Source organism: Sinocyclocheilus anshuiensis, unplaced genomic scaffold, assembly GCF_001515605.1.
Source record: "Sinocyclocheilus anshuiensis isolate Anshui unplaced genomic scaffold, SAMN03320099.WGS_v1.1 scaffold447, whole genome shotgun sequence".
NCBI lineage: Eukaryota > Metazoa > Chordata > Actinopteri > Cypriniformes > Cyprinidae > Sinocyclocheilus > Sinocyclocheilus anshuiensis.
Window position 1 is genome coordinate 1,845,131 of NW_015552615.1, and position 20,629 is coordinate 1,865,759.

The 20,629-nt window shown below is 34.5% G+C and overlaps 1 protein-coding gene and 1 pseudogene across 1 annotated transcript in view; one reads left to right on the plus strand and one right to left on the minus strand.

The window, feature by feature from the left end:
• Positions 1-19,081, minus strand: part of nav1b (neuron navigator 1b) — a 108,890-nt gene extending 89,809 nt beyond the window's left edge. The window contains exon 1 of the mRNA XM_016457145.1: positions 18,943-19,081. The gene's annotated coding sequence lies outside the window, so the exon portion shown is untranslated. The remainder of the gene's footprint in view (positions 1-18,942) is intronic.
• Positions 12,218-16,493, plus strand: LOC107666064 (cysteine and glycine-rich protein 1-like; annotated as a pseudogene).
• Positions 19,082-20,629: the final 1,548 nt, after the last annotated feature.

Consider the following 20,629-nt stretch of genomic DNA (forward strand, 5'->3'; position numbering starts at 1 on the left):
AAAAAAAGGAAAAAGAAAAAAAAAAAAAAAAAAAATTATTAATAAATTGTTTTTTAGGAAATTATTTTTAAAATTATTATTATTATTATTATTAGATTTTTTATTAAATTGATACTTTTATTCAGCAAAGGATACATTAAATTAATCAGAAATGACAGCAAAGACAGCAAACTTTTTTAAACTTTCCATTCATCGAAGAATTCTGAAAAATCATGTATCAGTTTACACAAAAATATGAAGCGGCAGAACTGTTTCCAACACTGATAATAACAAGATATGTTTCTTGAGCAGCAAATCAGCATATTAGAACAATTTCTGAAGGATCATGTGACACTGAAGACTGGAGTAATGATGCTGAAAATTCAGCTTTCATCACAGGAATAAATTACATTTTAAAACACATTCAAACAGAAAACTAGAAACTAATATTAATGTAGATTTTCAATCAAATATATGCAGTCTTGGTGGACAAAAGAGTTAAAAACATTAAAAATCTTATAGACCATAAATTTTATATTATATATACTTGTTTTATGTGGGCTCAGATCCATGTTTTCATGAAATCAAACTAAATCTGTCATCTTTTGCCTTAAAGGGGGCATATGATGTTGCTAAAAAGAACATTATTTTGTGTATTTGGTGTAATGAAATGTGTTTTTACCAGGATCCGGAAACAGTCCTCCATAAAATGCGATGGACACATCAGAATATTTGGGTTGAACTGTTCTGGAACAGTGTTGTCAACGGTCTTGCGGCAACCACATGTGACGACCCCGGGCTGGACTCCGCCAGGCATGACGAAGCGGATATCGTCCTCTTTTGGAAGGCCAAAGAAAGTAGTTTCACTTTCACAACGAAACACACAGCGCCTTCACGACATGGCAGCAGCAACCCAGGAATAAAACAGGAAAACTGTAACTAAGTAATTATGTTTAATCTTTTTGAAATGTGAATTTCTAGAGGTGGTGCATACAATTATCAAAGGAAAACAACCTCATGCAAGGAAATAAACATTTACCAACCGGCCCTGTCAGTGTGGATTTCTATGAGATCAGGAAAACAGCACGATAGCGTGACATCATTAATCACTGTAATACTCTGTGCTGGTGGGCTAAAAGGATCCAACATGCGAGACCGGGCTCTGACGATCCACAGGCATTTCCTACAGCGAGTCACTCCTAATCCAATTCACTCCGGCCCACACCCTTTTCTGTCATACAACTAACACGATTTAAACACTTGATGCTGTTTGCCACAGGAATCTTAATGGTCCATTCCACTGCACACTGTCCCATCAGCACAAAAACACTGCACCAAACCCTATCGCTGTCTACTGTCTACATAGTCAGCTGCCTTCTAATGTGACAAGCGACCAATTTGGAACAATCTCCATTTCATGCACCATCTTCTTTATATTATGTAGCGAATCAGCTCATGGGGAAATATGAATAATTAATCATAACTAGTTATAATTAATTATAAATATTTAGATGGGTTCCATCACAAGCATGCATAAAATAGTCTAAAAATATCAAAGACAACATACACCATGACCTGAAGGATACACTGTTCATTCAAAGAAAGGTTTTCCTATGAATTAATTAGTAGAAAAGTCCATTTCTACTGTGCCTTGTGCCTCTTGCGATGGAACATGCAGTGATTTTCCCTGCTTCGCATTCCATTAGGTCGTAAATGTATCTGGTGTCAGGGTTGCCATGGTAACCAGGGTCCTGGGCCCTGTTCACAGACAACTTGGCACCCAGTATGTTTATTGGGTGAGGGGTCTGTGAACGTTTGTTAATCTAATGAATAATTGATTTGTTAAATCAAATGAAAAATTGTGTTTTTGATTGGTCCAGACGCTACATTAATATGATTAGACCTATAAACAAATACACTCCACCCTGATGACTTCATTAAAACTCATGTTCTCAAGGTTTCTCCTCACTGAGCAAATGAGCCATGTAAACCTACAGCCCACACTGCATGCAAATAATATTCTTCCCTATCAATATTTCTGTCTCATATCTAAACCTTTTTTAAAACAGAATCAACTTGAGAAGCAAAATTGTGGTCCAGATCCAGAACAAGAAGCAGAATGTTCACTGTAAAGAACTCAAATGAGAGATTCAACAGCAACACAAAGCACAATGGTAAAGATATTGAACCAACTAGTGGTTGAGGTAATAATCACCTTTAGTACACTGGAAATAGACTGTGGTGTGGGTCTCAGTTTATGGCCTGACTTTAAAGAATGAAACTCAGACCAAAGCCACGTTCATGTGGTCTCAAGACACAAGACCGAGACCACAAGATCAAGACTCGTAGCTTTACAAACCTGTAAGATAAAAATCATATAAAGAATGAAAATAATAGAGGAGCTTCGTATGCGACATATGAACTGCAGTGAAAACCTCACAGTGACACAACTGGCAAATGCATTAGTCTGGTGGGCATTAACAAGTGTAAAGCTGTTGTAGTAATCATATAAATAGTGGACTTGATGTTTGAGCCTGAGGGACTTGCTCTTTTGGATCCAGCTACAATGTTACAGTCCAGCACCGCCTGGCACAGCTGACCCAGATTCAACAGAGACGGTTTTAATACCAATAACTATAGCCTTGATGTCCAGTTAAATGCTTTTTGTTTTTAATTGTTCCGATCCAACAGAGATCGATCTGTGTTTTCACTTAGAACATCTTATCATTATGGCAGCGAGTTCAATTTTAGTTTACTATTGAAAATGTTCAATACTAAAGAGATACTCAAGACAGAAAATTGAAAGTTACACTAGGCTTTAAAGCCTAGAAACTGCATGACATAGCAGATCACCCTAGAAGTTTATGAAAGCCTTCATTAGAGACCAGCTCATGCTATAATCCAACACGACTCATCTTTTCCTCTCGATGAGTCATCTGACAACTAGGGACGGGCTCTAAAACCAATATTGTGGAAGACTTGAGTAGATTTACGAGCGTCCTGAAACCAACAGAGTCCAGAGACTTTAATGGCTTCATTTTACAAGATAAAACCAACAGGAAAATAATAAACTGAGCAACAACACCCATTCCCTCAGCTACCGAATAATATCATTCGTTTGGTGGAAAATGAATGCTGAGATGGGTGTAACTCTGTACTTGTACATGAGTTGCGCATTATTTTCTGGAATAATGTGATATTGTGAGTGGGAATGTAATTAATAAGCCTTAAAATGTTAAATGTCATGTGCTCATTTGTAAAGGACATTTCCTGAGGGGCTCTGCAAATCGAAATACAATCACAGCTTCACTTTGAGGATAATAAAGCCCATACACATGATCTTACTGAACGTTTAAGCAGCTGTCTTGTTTGATGGAACATATATAAAATCAGGGCCGTCCACAGACCTTTTGAGGGGCATGTGCTGAAAGCTCTGCACAGGTTGAGCCCTACCTGTGCACGTGCCTGTATAGAATATAGATTAGTATTACATTACGCCGCTCCCTGAGGTCATGCACAATGGAAGACTATTCAGTTCTGTTCCAAAACCAAATATACTGCCTACCTGGACAGCATTTAAAGCATCGCAGGCAAACTGAAGATGCCAAATGCTAAGGCAGCATTATATGCAACCTATTCTTGCAATCCCCAAAAAAGTGGCTTTACACAGTCGAGTTAAGGCTGCTTATTCAGTGTAAAGGCAGTGATGCTATTGTTAACTAAGCTAAAATGATTAGCAATCATTTTCAGTAATTAAAATAAAGATGAAATAAAACAATACAAAATATGAATATGATGAAAAACCCAAAATTAAAAAAAGAACAGAAATATATGAGTTAAAGCACTAATAATTAGTAAAAATTAAATAAAATTAATTTATACTATATTTGAACGACAGCAAAAACTAATAAAAATGACAAAAGCACATAACAAAATTACTAAGACTTAACTAAAGTTCAAATTAAAAGTAAATAATAAACAAAATGGTAGAGAGCCACAAAAATAAAAAATAAATACATCAATTTAACATGAACAAATATACATTTACAGGATGAAATAACAGAAAATAAATAGTGAAGTACCATTAAAAATGTTAACAAATATTTTATTCAATATTTATGCCTATTAGAAGGTTGAACTGTTAGCTTAGCAACATCTGGACGTTCTATATTTGTATGACATCAAGGCACCCCGACATCATGATATACCAGTGTGAGGATGTCGTCCTAATACTGCCTGTGGCTTTTAAAACACCAAATAATAAGCCACAAAACACAGGGCACATGTTAAGATCATGGTATTTTTGCCCAAAGCAAATCCAACTCGCAGTCAAAACCCAAAGCGCAGCCAGCCGCGTAAACATTATCCGTCTAATGCTCATTAGTGTGGATTTAGTTAAGCACAGGGATGCTTGCATATTACATTTCAGCATCCCAAAAACAATATAATAGTCTCCAGGCTGTGCTAACTTTACATACACACTGTAACTAGTTGCATTGTTAACCAACTTACCCACTGCTGTAGAAACGGATGACAAGAAACGTCACAGCTCCAGCGTAGACAGTCTTGCCAGTTGTATACAAGAAGATACCAAGTTAAGCGTCCAACATTCATTTAAGTATGATAATTATAACATTGCAGTGATTCAGAGGAGAGTCACCATCTCTTCTCCAGGCTCTGAATCAAAAGGAACCGGTCTCTCCTCTTAAATATTCGCCCAGCATCTTCATTGAAATACATATTCTCTTTACTAGTAAATGGACCAGCTGGCGTATGTCCAGGTTGGATGGATATTTTTGCCTAAGCCTGAGCGGAGGTATAGACCATTAGCAGTGGATATGGATCCTACAGTACCTGCATGTCTAGAGCTCTTGGGCCACGTTCGGTTCGGATTTAAATGGATCACAATGGTTATTTCAGATCATTATGTACAGGCTGTTCCTTTCTACAGCAGAAGTCTTTAAAGTACATTAGACATAACTGTTAAGCGGTCACAATTTAAATGTCAGAGTCTGAAATGTTCCTCATTTTTCATGCCTTCTTCCTCACACTCAAACACACACACACACACACACACACACACACACACACACACACACACACACACAGTGTTTCTCAGGGAAGGGCTGTTAAAGTGAAGGGTACGGCATGATCCTGTCAGATGGCACAAACTTACACTTTAGACAGTCAATCTGACTGAGGATGCAATTGAAACTTTAATGTTAAATCACTTTTTCTCACTGTTACTTTGTCATACACCATCAACCTGCTGAAAACAAACAGCTTAGATTACCCATTTCAGCCAGTTTACTAGTTAAACCATCACTGACTGCTTTCCAAGGCAGCACTTTGTTTTTGCTGGTTGTCTGTTATGACAACACTAGTCAAGTTGGCCTGAAACATTAACCATCTTAACCAGTCTGGGCTAGAAACAGACCAGCACTAGCCATCTAAAACCAGTTTAAACCATATTGAAACAAATGCTTTGGTAAATCAGAATTATGTAAAATTAAAAAGAAAATGACATAAAATATCCACATTTTTTAAATGATAATTTTGACTTTTTATGTCATAATAATAATTTTATATTTCATTTTAACTTTTTCATAATTTCAACATAACTAAATCATAATTATGACTTAGTATCTCATAATTTTCACTTGTTCATAATATCAACTTTTTATCTCATAATTATGACCTAGTATCTCATAATTTCTTATCTATGATTAACTTTTTATCTCACAAATATGACTTACAATTTTGACATTAAAATTACATATATTTCATACTTCCACTCATAATTATGACTTAATGTCAATTTCTATTTTTTTCGCATAATTATGATTTAGTATGTAGTAATTTTGACTTTTTATCAGTTTTGACTTCATATCTTATAATTATGATTTGGTATGTCACCATTTTTATGCTATGATTTGGTATGTCACCATTTATGACTTAGTATCTCATAGTTTTGGACTTTGTATCTCATAATTATGACTTTTTAGGAATTTTATTATCATCATTATTAATTATTAAGAAGACACTGTTGATCATGATGGTTATAATGAAATTTGTACAATACAATAAGACAGGCCTACCTGGACATCTTCCTCTTCCTCATCATGACCTCATCCTCAACCCTAAAATTATCATCATCATCACCACCACACTATCCTCAATATCAACATCACATCAAGATGATGATTTTGATTACCCGTATGTGAAGTTGTTGATGATGATGGTGATGATGATGAAGGTGGTGAGGTGAGGTGCTTTATATGGAGGGCGAGTCTCTCTGCAGACAGACTCAAGTTTCAGCCTCATTAAAGGCAGAACTGCAGCTGCAGCCGATCGTTTATCAGGCTTTACTGGACTGAATCTAATCTGAGCATGATGGAGTGATCCATCCACAACACACACACACACACACACACACACACACACACACATTTACTCAGCTAATGCTCTTTAACTGCTTATTCCATTAAGACCACAGTCATAATTATAGTGAGGGTCTCCCACACAAAATCAACAGCAGCAGAGGAAATATGTGGCCTCTACACGTGCTTTGCTTGTTTTGTGGTGGGACAATATGTACAAGGAGCAAAACAGAATCTAGAGTGATGCACTTCAAGCACAGACGGTTTGAAGCTAAACTGATGGCGCTATGATGAACGTATGAAGTGATTGTGAAAGAGAAAAGCGAGAAAGAAAGGGTGTGTCGCGCTTCATGAAGTCAGTCCTGAAGAGTGAGCGCCCTCTTCTGGCCGTTCTCTGAAACTGCGCACAGACCAATATTTACCTTTGATTTGTTACTTTGCAAGGACAGATGATGTATAATATTCATGCACAGCTGTGCAAGACACTTGCAAAATAAATAAATAAATAAAAACGCAAATAAAAAAGGGCAGTCAATAAGCTCTTTCATTTTATTTTAATTTTATTATCTTATTTATGGCTACTTCTGTGTATTATTTCTTAAATTCCTAATAATTCACCTTCAAACCATCCTAAAATCCTAGTCAATATTTTCAAAATATTTTCAGAAATATTACTGACTGACATGTAAGTGACCCAAAGAAAATGCATAATTTTCAGGCACAGCAGTGAATATGCAAGACACATGCAAAAAACAGAGGAGCTCTTCCTTTTTACTTTATTCATTTATATTATATTTTATGTTGTTTTATTTTTTTATTCATTTATTTTATTTTAATTTAATTTTTATTATGTATTTGTATAAATTTTTTATGGCTACTTCTGTGTAAGTATGATTTCTTAATTTCTGAATTATTTGCTCCCCAAACCATCCTAAAATCCTAGTCAATATATTCCAAAATATTTTTAGAAATGTTATTGACTCAAATGTAAGTGACACAAATGCATACAACATCTCCAATCGATTTTTCCTTAAAGGCATAGTTCACCCAAAAATGAACTTTCTGTCATATTTTACTTATGCTTATGTCATTCTAAATCTGTATGACTTACTTTCCTCTGTGGAACTCAAAAGCAGATGTCCAGAGCTCTGAAAAGATCAAAAAGTGTGATAAAAGTATAGTATATGGGCTGTATTTTAGTCCTCCGAAGCTATTCAACAGCTTTGTGTGATGAAGACAAAAACAAAAAAAAGTTCTAATAATCATTTCAAACAACATGACGGTGAGTAAATGATACATTTTCATTTTTAAGTGAATTCTTTCTTTAAGCTGCTCCACGATGGCCACATACTTACAAAACTATACGAAACCACTCTTTAGATAATTACCTTCACTTATTTAATCAATGCCAGTTCAACAAACCATTAAGCAAAATCATTTCACATTAAACTTAACATCTGTATTCATTATTTTTGTGATTAATAGAATCAATATGACTGATTTCCTATGATTTCACAGGTTTACAAACCAACAGCATAATTCAAGAAAAGGAAATTAATGCACTACTGAATATAAAATAATCATTTACTCACAGATGCTGACGCAGAGTCACTGACAATATTATTCAGGCCGGAATATTGAATAAATGAAGCAGCAGCTCCTTAATTCATCACATAAACTTCAGAGCACACGAGTCGCGCTCTCTCTCTCAGGCCTGAACACATGCTCAAATTTACATGAAAACCTTCCTGTCCTGGACTCCTGTTTCTCCAGCGGTGGATTAATGCATTGGTCACACTCGTGCTCATAGCGGATGTCCAGAGGAGACAGACCCTGTGTGTGACCAAAGGGCCGTATAGAAAAAGGCTTCTGTAACACACACAGCCTAAGCAGAGCTTTAGGACTTTCCTTGCTCAGTCTCAAGGCTATGGATCAGTTTCCAACACCCTCTTTGCATCGACAATGGAAGGAAGTCATTGGATCAGATGAATCTGTGAACAGAACCATCAGCAGGCTCACAGGCTCTTGGCAGAGATAGAATATGTGTGCTGTAATATTCATGTGCAGCTGTGAACAAGCAACACGAGGAGAAACCAGAGTTAAATTATAGTAAAACTTATAGAGAGAAAAGTGGTATCATGCTTTGATATACATGGCTAAATGACAATATCCTGGACTGCGCTATTCAGCTGCACGGACTCGGCTGCTACCGAGCGGACAGAGATACAGCACTGTCTGGTAAGACTCGCGGGGGTGGCTTGTGTGTGTACGTCAACAAAGAGTGGTGTAACAATGCTGTGGTAGTGACAAAACACTGTTCATCGCTGGTGGAGTTTATGTTTGTGAAGTGTCGACCTGACAATAAAGCTCAACTTGAACTTGAACTTGAACTTGATATATACACACATACCAGGGCACAATTTGATGACCATATATGCATTTCATGGTAATTAAATGTTACTGTAAGATAATTTTACAAGAATAACATTTTATTATCATTTTACCATACTACTTTGTCAATATGATTTTCCCTCTAACTAACTAACTAACCAACTAACTTTAACTAACAAATATTTACCTTTTATTTGTTACTTGACAAGGACAGATGCGTAATATTCACGCACAGCTGTGAATGTGGAAGACACATACAAAAAAGCAGACAAGCACTTTCTAACTAAAACTAATCAACAAACTAAAACTAACTAACCTGCTTTATTTCTTAACTGTCTAACTAATCGGCTTCATTTCCTAACAACTAACTAAATAGCTAACTAACTAAAAAGCTAAACAACTAGCTTTATTTCCTAACTAACTAACTAACCTGCTTTATTTCTTAACTATATAACTAATCTGCTTTATTTCCTTACTAACAACTAGCTAACTAGCTTTATTTTTCAACTAACTAATCTGCATTATTTCATAACTAACCAATTTGTTTCATTTCCTAACTAACTAACAACTACTAGCTTACTAGCTTTATTTCTTGATGAACTACTCTGCTTTATTTCCTAACTAATAACTTTATTTCTTAACTAACCAGTCTGTTTTATTTCTTAACTATCAACTAACTAAATACTAGCTTACTAGCTTTATTTCTTTACTAACTACTCTGCTTTAGTTCCTAAGTAACTTTGTTTCTGAACTAATTGGTGGTGCGTTTCCCAAAAGCAACAATGGTCACAACAATGGTTGATTCCCTAACTAACTAACCAACCAACTAACTAATATGCTTTATTTCTTAACCAGCTAACTAACTAGCTGACTTTCTTCCGCTTCTCATTTCCTTTGAGAAATGGAGTTTTGGGCTCCAGCAGGTCCAGCTGTGTTTCATTGTGTTGGAATGAGGAGGCTGAGGGACTCCAGTCCTAACAAACACACGTGCAAGCTTTTCACGGGTCAATACAACACTGTATGTCTTCCCGAAAGCATTACAGTTCTGAAAATAATAGACATAAACTGTATGGTAAATACAAACTGATTCATGGTGATTCTAGTTTGTTTGGTAAATCAACTGTTAAAGATTTAAGAAGAGATGTACATTGACTACTAATTGTTAGTTGGGCATAGTAAATTGATGCCAGATAGATAGAAGTATAGTAGTAAAAATCATCAACTTGCTATGGCTACCTAACAATATATAACATAATAGATATAAATCACTGTCAAATAGTAATTTGAGAAGAGCCAGATAGGTTAGATATGACTCTCTCTCTCCCTCTCTCTCTCTCTCTTTCGTGTTTTGCATCTGTTTTCCCTCCAGCTCCTCATCTCTTCATCAGTCTCTCATCCTCTCTGGACTCATCTGAGGACTCAGACTCTGCTGAACACTCCAGACTCTCTCTTCTAGTGACTAACTATCACTGCAGGTAAGAGCTTTACTATTACTCTCCATAAACTAATGTTTTTGTAACAGTGGGAAAGACAGAACGCCTGTGTCTTGACCCTTTATCCAGGTTTGATATCAGATGCATAGTCTGCACACTTTACAACAAGCTCCCATTTGTTAATGTTACTTAATACATTAGCTAAAATTAACTATTAATTAGCAATACGTGCTCTCTATCTTAGTTTGTTAGTTAATAAAAATATTATTCTTTGTTATTTGTTCATGTAAGCTCACAGTGCATTAACTAAAATTTCCGGATACAACTTTTGATGAAAAAAAAAACATATTCGTGAATGTTGAAATTGACATTAATAACTGTTTTAATTGTTAGTTCATGTTAGCTAATGTTAACCAATGAAACCCTATTGTAAAGTATTACAAAGTAACATAAATCATCCATAATTATGTGCATATTCTTCCATGACTTATAAAAACCAGCATGTAGCCATTTTATTGTACTTTAAAAACAATGGCAATGACAAATGATCTTTTATCCAGTCAAAATGTATCTTCATATAAAAATAATTGAATTTAAACTGTGAAAACACATAAACAGAAATTGCAAAAATGATATGCAAATGCAATAAAGCCTGATGCATTTGTGAAGCAATTTGCGCATGTTTTAAATTCTGCATGCACTGATACTGTCAGGATGCCGCTGGTAGGAGGAAACAAGTGTGGCTGCTGTAAGAAGACGGTGTATTTCGCAGAGGAGGTTCAGTGTGAAGGACAAAGCTTCCACAAGTCCTGCTTTCTGTGCAGTAAGTCACACACACACACACAGCTGACACAGCTCATGCTCTATATTCACATCACAATATGTGAACTAACGTGAGAGATGGGAGCAGATGTTCAAGCTCAAGCGGTGAAATCTATTAGAGACAGACACATATGGATACACACATGTTCACCTGACACCTTCAGTGCTCTAATGGGGTATTTTAAGCAACTAGCTTTATTTCCTAACTAACTAACTAACCTGCTTTATTTCTTAACTATATAACTAATCTGCTTTATTTCCTTACTAACAACTAGCTAACTAGCTTTATTTTTCAACTAACTAATCTGCATTATTTCATAACTAACCAATTTGTTTCATTTCCTAACTAACTAACAACTACTAGCTTACTAGCTTTATTTCTTGATGAACTACTCTGCTTTATTTCCTAACTAACAAATAACTTTATTTCTTAACTAACCAGTCTGTTTTATTTCTTAACTATCAACTAACTAAATACTAGCTTACTAGCTTTATTTCTTTACTAACTACTCTGCTTTAGTTCCTAAGTAACTTTGTTTCTGAACTAATTGGTGGTGCGTTTCCCAAAAGCAACAATGGTCACAACAATGGTTGATTCCCTAACTAACTAACCAACCAACTAACTAATATGCTTTATTTCTTAACCAGCTAACTAACTAGCTGACTTTCTTCCGCTTCTCATTTCCTTTGAGAAATGGAGTTTTGGGCTCCAGCAGGTCCAGCTGTGTTTCATTGTGTTGGAATGAGGAGGCTGAGGGACTCCAGTCCTAACAAACACACGTGCAAGCTTTTCACGGGTCAATACAACACTGTATGTCTTCCCAAAAGCATTACAGTTCTGAAAATAATAGACATAAACTGTATGGTAAATACAAACTGATTCATGGTGATTCTAGTTTGTTTGGTAAATCAACTGTTAAAGATTTAAGAAGAGATGTACATTGACTACTAATTGTTAGTTGGGCATAGTAAATTGATGCCAGATAGATAGAAGTATAGTAGTAAAAATCATCAACTTGCTATGGCTACCTAACAATATATAACATAATAGATATAAATCACTGTCAAATAGTAATTTGAGAAGAGCCAGATAGGTTAGATATGACTCTCTCTCTCCCTCTCTCTCTCTCTCTTTCGTGTTTTGCATCTGTTTTCCCTCCAGCTCCTCATCTCTTCATCAGTCTCTCATCCTCTCTGGACTCATCTGAGGACTCAGACTCTGCTGAACACTCCAGACTCTCTCTTCTAGTGACTAACTATCACTGCAGGTAAGAGCTTTACTATTACTCTCCATAAACTAATGTTTTTGTAACAGTGGGAAAGACAGAACGCCTGTGTCTTGACCCTTTATCCAGGTTTGATATCAGATGCATAGTCTGCACACTTTACAACAAGCTCCCATTTGTTAATGTTACTTAATACATTAGCTAAAATTAACTATTAATTAGCAATACGTGCTCTCTATCTTAGTTTGTTAGTTAATAAAAATATTATTCTTTGTTATTTGTTCATGTAAGCTCACAGTGCATTAACTAAAATTTCCGGATACAACTTTTGATGAAAAAAAAAACATATTCGTGAATGTTGAAATTGACATTAATAACTGTTTTAATTGTTAGTTCATGTTAGCTAATGTTAACCAATGAAACCCTATTGTAAAGTATTACAAAGTAACATAAATCATCCATAATTATGTGCATATTCTTCCATGACTTATAAAAACCAGCATGTAGCCATTTTATTGTACTTTAAAAACAATGGCAATGACAAATGATCTTTTATCCAGTCAAAATGTATCTTCATATAAAAATAATTGAATTGAAACTGTGAAAACACATAAACAGAAATTGCAAAAATGATATGCAAATGCAATAAAGCCTGATGCATTTGTGAAGCAATTTGCGCATGTTTTAAATTCTGCATGCACTGATACTGTCAGGATGCCGCTGGTAGGAGGAAACAAGTGTGGCTGCTGTAAGAAGACGGTGTATTTCGCAGAGGAGGTTCAGTGTGAAGGACAAAGCTTCCACAAGTCCTGCTTTCTGTGCAGTAAGTCACACACACACACACAGCTGACACAGCTCATGCTCTATATTCACATCACAATATGTGAACTAACGTGAGAGATGGGAGCAGATGTTCAAGCTCAAGCGGTGAAATCTATTAGAGACAGACACATATGGATACACACATGTTCACCTGACACCTTCAGTGCTCTAATGGGGTATTTTAAGCAGAAAGGATGTGCATGTGAGCGTGAGATTCTCCTTGTGGAAATGGGTGGTGAGGGTTAGTCCTGCAGAGAGAGGGTGTTACCCGGAAAATGGAAAATTATGCATGCAGATGGTCATATATAGCATGGAAAATATAATATATTTTTTATGGACAAAACTGTCAGCTGTGAATGTGATAGCATGATGCCAGCCAAGAGGAAATTCTTATTTTGTTATATAGTTTGTTCTTCTTTGGGTACAAATCTCCACAAATACTGCCAGTGGATCTCATTTATGATTTAAAAATAAATAAATAAATAAATAAATAACTATTACTTTTATTTAATTGCTTGCTTAACTGTACCAATATATTTCTAGTATTATAGTTTTAATTATTATTTTGAATTAGTTTTTATTTTTACATTTTTCATAGGCTATTTATTTTCAAAGTTTTCAGAAAGTTCAGTCATTTTTGTTAATTTGTTCTTAAATATACCTATTTAGTTATTGTACTACATGAAGTTAAAAAATGAAAATGAGTTAAAAAATAATACGTTTAAGTTTTGTATCTTTTATTTATTTTATTCCAACAACATTTTTTTTCTTTTTTTGTATGGTTTCAGTTTTAGTTAACTATAATAACCCTGAATTGTACACACAGATAATTAATAGTAGTTTGTGCTTATGAATGACTGACAAAGTGTTCTTTTATTATTGAGATACTAGTTTTTTATTAATATTTAGTTTTTTTTTATTTTTAATTTTTAGAGAAAGTTTTAGTAATTTTGTTGTATTGTCATTTTTGCTCTTCTTAAATATATTTATTGTGTTTTCATACATTTTGATTTCAGTTTTAGTTCTAGTTATTGTAATAAATCAAGTAATAACCGTTGGATCATTAGCAGTAGTTTGTGCTTCTGACCTAATGACGAAAGTCCTCGAGCGGGAAGCTGGCATGAGTTTGGAAATGAGACTGAGCAGCAAGTAAATCTTTCCTGTTTAACAGCATGTCCATATTAGGTGTTGCACAAACGAACATCCCGGTGGATTCATCTGCCTTTTATGGCTGCACATCATCTGCATCTGACTGCAGATCTGTGGAACAAATGGATGTTTATGTGTAGTTGACACTTGCAGACACACTTACATTGATGATGCACCAAATGCTCAAAGTTATTATGTCACCAAACAGTAGGGAGAGTGTATATGTTTAAAGTTGTGTTTTTAATACCTCCGTTTTTTTCCAGATGCTTCTTCAGAGAAAAGAGTTTCAGACGAGATCTCAACAGTCTCAAACTGTGCTCAGATTAGCAGGGACACAAATGTTTGCCTCAAAATTCAGATATCTCAATATGGACTCAAACATTTCTCCTCAAATTCACTGTTACTTATGACACGACCAAACTGAGATCCATTTTATAGCTCGTATACTCTTACTGTATCACCAGTAAGTTTGAATCAGTTATTGATTTTCAGGAGTCATGAACTGCATTTCTAATTTTACAATGTTTCTGTGAGAAGTTTGTAATATATGAAAATGCAAGCATTTATTTTGCTCTGAAGTGCAACATTATCTACAAAGCAAACTGTCTAATGCGTAACAGTGTATTGATTATGCATGTGCATCTATGTTGACTGCAGTAGTGTGCAGAAAGAATCTGGACAGCACAACAGTCACTGTGCATCAGGACGAGATCTACTGCAAGTCCTGCTATGGCAAGAAATACGGCCCAAAAGGCTACGGCTTCGGTGGGGGAGCGGGAACCCTCAGCATGGACACGGGCGAAGCTCTGGGAATCAAACCGGCCGGGTTAGTAGGATGTTTTCATTTGCATTGTGTCTTTACCAGTGTGCATTAAAGTAGCCGGTTTGCATTTGTCGCACAGACAAGCATCTCATCGTGCAACCAACAACCCTAACCCGTCAAAGTTTGCGCAGAAGCTCGGCGGTTCGGACGCTTGCCCTCGCTGTGGAAGCGCCGTGTACGCGGCAGAGAAGGTGGTTGGAGGGGGAAACATGAGTTCGTTTTTCTTGACTAGACTTGTGGAGATACTCTCACTTTGCCCCGGGCTTATCGCCTTACCAAACTGGTTAACCCAACTATGTATTCATTTAATTGATTGTTTTGGCTTGGTTGCCAAAATAGTCTCATCATCGACTACTACAAACAATGCAATGCAAACATAATAGCACCGTGTCCTCGCCTGCCCTCATATGAAAGCCAAGTGATGCTGCCAAATCACTGCCAATCCCAACATGTCTGATGTTTTATATACTGCCAAACAGCATGACATGACAATAAAAACAAACTAAATGACCGTGACAAATGACATTTCGGGGCATCACTTTTCATCTCCTTTAGTCTTGGCATAAGAGCTGCTTCAGATGAGCAAAGTGTGGAAAGAGTCTGGAGTCCACAACTCTAGCAGATAAAGACGGAGAGATTTACTGTAAAGGTCAGTATCAAATATCATGCATACAGGTGTGAATGTTTATTCAGTAGTAAGATATTCAGGATTTGTTCAGAAATAGGCAGAAATGTAAACAATAAAGAACATTTACATCTATATTCATAATAATGTAGTTTATTTAATATGTATTGATATTTATATCATTTAGATTTAGAATAACATTATTTATTTTAATATTATAATATTACTGTATATATGCTATTTATAATATTGATCTAATGAATATTTCTATATTAACAGAATATTTAAACTTATGTTGATAATAATGTTATTTATTTAATGTCGCTTTATAATTTATATTCATAACAACATTTTAATATTATTTAAATGTAATATTTATATTTTTATAGCATTTCTATTCTAACAGAATATTTAAATTTCTATTGATAATACTGTTATTTATTTAATCTGTATTTATATTTATAATAACACTATTTATTTTATTATTTATATTTAATATTATGCTTAATATTCATAAAATGTAGAATATTTACATTTAATATATAAAATATGAGTATATTATAAAATATAATTTATAATTATTATTCATAATAAATTTGTATCATGTTATATAATAACATTATTTGTAAAAAAAAAATGTATACTTACAAAAACATTATTTATTTTATTATTTATACTTATTTCTATTTATATAGGGTGCTATGCTAAAACCTTTGGACCGAAGGGCTTTGGCTTTGGTCAGGGAGCTGGTGCTCTGGCTCACGCTCAGTAGAAATACAGCTGATGTCGGTGAACCCAGAAGGACAGACTGGTCACTTTCATGAGAAATATATGTTTGATAAATGTTATGCACACACATATATATAAATGCCTAATTTGGTGTTCAGTTTATACTAAATCCAATAAACAGTTTTATTGTGAAATCCAAATATTATTATCAACTGACATTTTTGCAATAATAAAACTGGGTTATTTTTACGTGTACTGGGATTTAGTATTTTTAATTTGAGTATTTTCTCTGACTGGGCTATATGCCGTGCATTATGCTATGATAACTAACAATGCAAGAATGCAATTATAATTTGAACAAATACGACTCAAAAAAATGTTTGTAAACAGACGGTTGAATGCGCTCTCAGATGACTGGCTTGTTTTGTCCATGACATCACACACACATCAAAAACACAAGTGTGATGAGAACAAAGCGTGTTTATGTCTCTGAGCCTGTCACGGGCCTGATCTAATCACACCATCACAGAGAGCGCAACGCTTTCATCTAGAGACTCAAACTCAGAATTAAACAATGAAAACGAATAAACAAAACTGGTCTGGAAACAGAAGGCTATTCCCACCATCATCAATGAAATATCTGCCAGAAGCAAAAACACAAGTTATGCTAAGAATTCAAGTTTATGCCAAGTGAATCAATAGAATATGCAGAAATACACATTACATAGCAATGAACATTTCAAATAGAAGTATGTTTTTGAGTCATGACCTCACTACTGTATGTTGTATGTTTAATTTAGTGAGTTTTTAATTTTTGAGCATTTAATACTACATTCATATATTATTTAATGTAAAAAAATGTCAACTTTTGGAAGTTTGATTTAATAATGAGTCAAAAAGATATGTTAAAATGAAATTGAGCTAAACTGAACATTAAACACAACCATTATTTCTCATTGAAGAAGTATAAAACTGCCACCAGATGGTGCCACATTTTATTCTACTAGTGAAAACACAATTTTACATTTCTGTGACATTGTGAATTCCACCTGTTTTCAATTCACAAATAACAATTTGCATATTTTTCTTCGGTCAATGCAATACAAATGGGCAGAACTAAAAATTGTTCCACTCTCTACACACAGAAAGACTAGCCTGAGTCTGGCCTGTGTTTTTACAAGTGCTCAACAGTTTATAAAAAGCAGGTGATAATTGGCTGTCTGGAGGTCTGAATTTTTAACAGTCCCAGAGTGAAGAATGATTCTATTAAACTACAGCAGAAGAGACTGGGGCTAGTTGTCACACAGGGAAGGTCTTCATGTCTGTAAAGATGTGATTTTGAGGAAAAAAGTAAAATTTCTTCAAGTACAAAACTGATATATTTTGTCCTTTTAAACTACTATATATGTGTACACATTCATATTAAGTTGTCAAAAGTGTTTTATATGATACAATTTTATCATTTAAAATTCATTTCATATTTATTATATTATTTTATAAATATTAATTTTATAAATATATTATAAATATTGCACATATAATATTTGATATATTTCTATTGCATATTTTATATTTTTATACAAATAACTACATTATTTGAAAATGTATAAAATTACTTAGCAGAAAGTCAGCTCAAAGGCCATTTATAAAGAGCCTATAATACATACAAAATACATGTGTTTATTTTTTAAATTCCTTTTTCATATTTCTAAAAAGGCATTCTTCTCAAATCAACATCAATATCTTATTCCCCATATAATGTGACAACATGCCCCACCATATATCATATATATATATATATATATATTTTTATTTTTTTTGCTGGTCACCGTTAAATGAAAATGATCGATAATTTCTGTAGCCAATACTTTAAGGTTTTTGCGTATACAAAAACTGACTGATAAATAAACCCACCCTGGAAAAAGTGTGACAACTAGCCCCGGTCTTCATCACACATAAAAGCCATGACAAAAAAATCCTCTATAGGCACAAAAATAACACGAGCACATATTAAATGATGCTTAATCCTCTCACACCAACGTTCAATATCAACAGCGGCTCTAAATGCGGTCCAATCACGACCGACATGCAGCATCTATAATCCTGGGTTTCTACATCAGCCAAGAACCAAATCCAGCAGAGCCCATCATGAGAGTAAACAGGACAGGTGTTACCCGCAGACTGACCCTTCTAGAGCTCTCTACAGCTAGCAATGTAGGAAGCCCTTTTGACACAATACCAGCATCTGAGTCATGTTACAATACCTGCATGATGGAAGATCTTATATTTTATGTCTCTCAGAAAGCAGGTCCTGGAAATGATGCTCAAATCGACATGCAGATAAGATACATCTACACACCCACACAAACACAATACAGCCAAGAAACGGCATTGTTTTGAATGCTTTCCGCAACCAGAGAGAGTTTGGTAACATGGTTTCAGAGACAAAAACAAGCAAGAATGCAAATTCAGGGAATATTTTATCACTTATAATGGAAATCTATGTGGCAAGACACTCTATTTTGAAAGTACAAGGCCTGATAAAGCCGGTAATCTCTCTGACCTGGAAGGATGTTGTATAACTGCAAAGTACACCTGGAGAAAGCCAGCAAAACCTAAGCGCAAATAAAAGCATTGCATGCATGCATTTATCTCGAGACATCAAAATAACTTTTAGTATCTCACAAACACCAGAGTGGCGTTAACAGCTGTCTAACTGCTCTATGTTTAGCTATGCCAACCTATGGGCAACTTTGAATTCCCGTCATAATCTCTCACAGAGATTATTGTTGTCTACAGTTAATATTTTAATCAGACGCAGGGTCAAACACAGAGCATGGTTCCACTGATACAGCAAATCAATGTGACAGAATAAAAAAATAATAATAATAATCTAAAAAAATCTCATCTCAAAAATGATGATAGGAAAGGCAAAACCCATGAAGTAAAGTTTATCCCTAAAGCAAATTGTTACTGAAAAAAACAGACTTAGGAGATAATCTTCATCTTATGCAAAACTCAAAGGAAGACTTTAATGCTCAGATGTTGCTCTTTTATAGCTTATAACTTCATTATAGACTTCATTTAATTCTCAATTTATTTTCATTACATTTCAGATGTTTCTTCTAAAATTCCAATGGAAAAACAAATGAGAACAGTCATTATCATACAGTAAGTTTGTGGCTATAAAAGTAATATAGATAGCAGATAATTTGATTTTAGGAGAATTTAATGAGATATGTTTCAAATATCTGCCATTTGACTGCAGACTTTGGATTCTTGGCCAGTTTGAGACATTGCTGAGATCTCTTCCAAAACATCCAGGGCTTTTTCTCAGGAGAAACATCCCAGAAGCAGCAGATTTAATGTGTTTAAAATGATTATATAAATGCAAAAATGATTATACAAAAGGCAAAACTGATACCCATGAAGTAAAGTTTATCCCTAAAGTCAACTATTCGATAGATTATGAAGGATAATGTTCATCTTCTGAGAAACCCAAAGGAAGATTTTAATGCTCGTAGGTTTCTCTTTTATACCTCATGATACTTCATTTGTTTCTCAGTTATGCTTCATTTAAGTATCAACTTCCTTTTACAAATGAGATCAATATTTATCACACAGTAAGTTTGGAGCTACACTGTAAAAAGTTTTTCAAAATGAATAAAACAAAGATTATTGAAGCATGTTTTACAAGAAATACTATTTCAGTCTTTTTATCTCAAAATGTAATGTTTAATACAGTGTGCTACCTGTCATTTATTTGTAATTATTTATGAAATTTACTCATTTCTGAGTGAAAATTGTGTCGAATTTACTCTGTAATAATTTTCACTTGCTAATAATTTAAATTTCACAAATAATAAATAAATAGCAAGTAACACGCTGAAGTAAAACATGAAACTTTTAATGTAGTATTTTATTGTAAAACACAGTCCAATAACCTTTTTTTATTTACAAATTATTTGTACAGTGCAGAGGCTTTTTCTAAAGAGTAACGTCTGAGAAACTTAATGTGCTTTAAATGATCTTATGAATTCAAAAAGAAAAGTTTTTCCTTCTTCCAGTAAAGCAAATTGTTACTGATCAACAGACAGATAAAACCAAAGAAGACTTTGTTGAGATCTCTTCCAAAACCCATGGGTTACTAGAGGCTTTTTCTCAGGAGAAGACCTGATCTCAATGCCGTCTCAGAGAAACAGTAGAGATATTAAGATACCTCATTGTTGACATGTTAAAAAGATCAATTG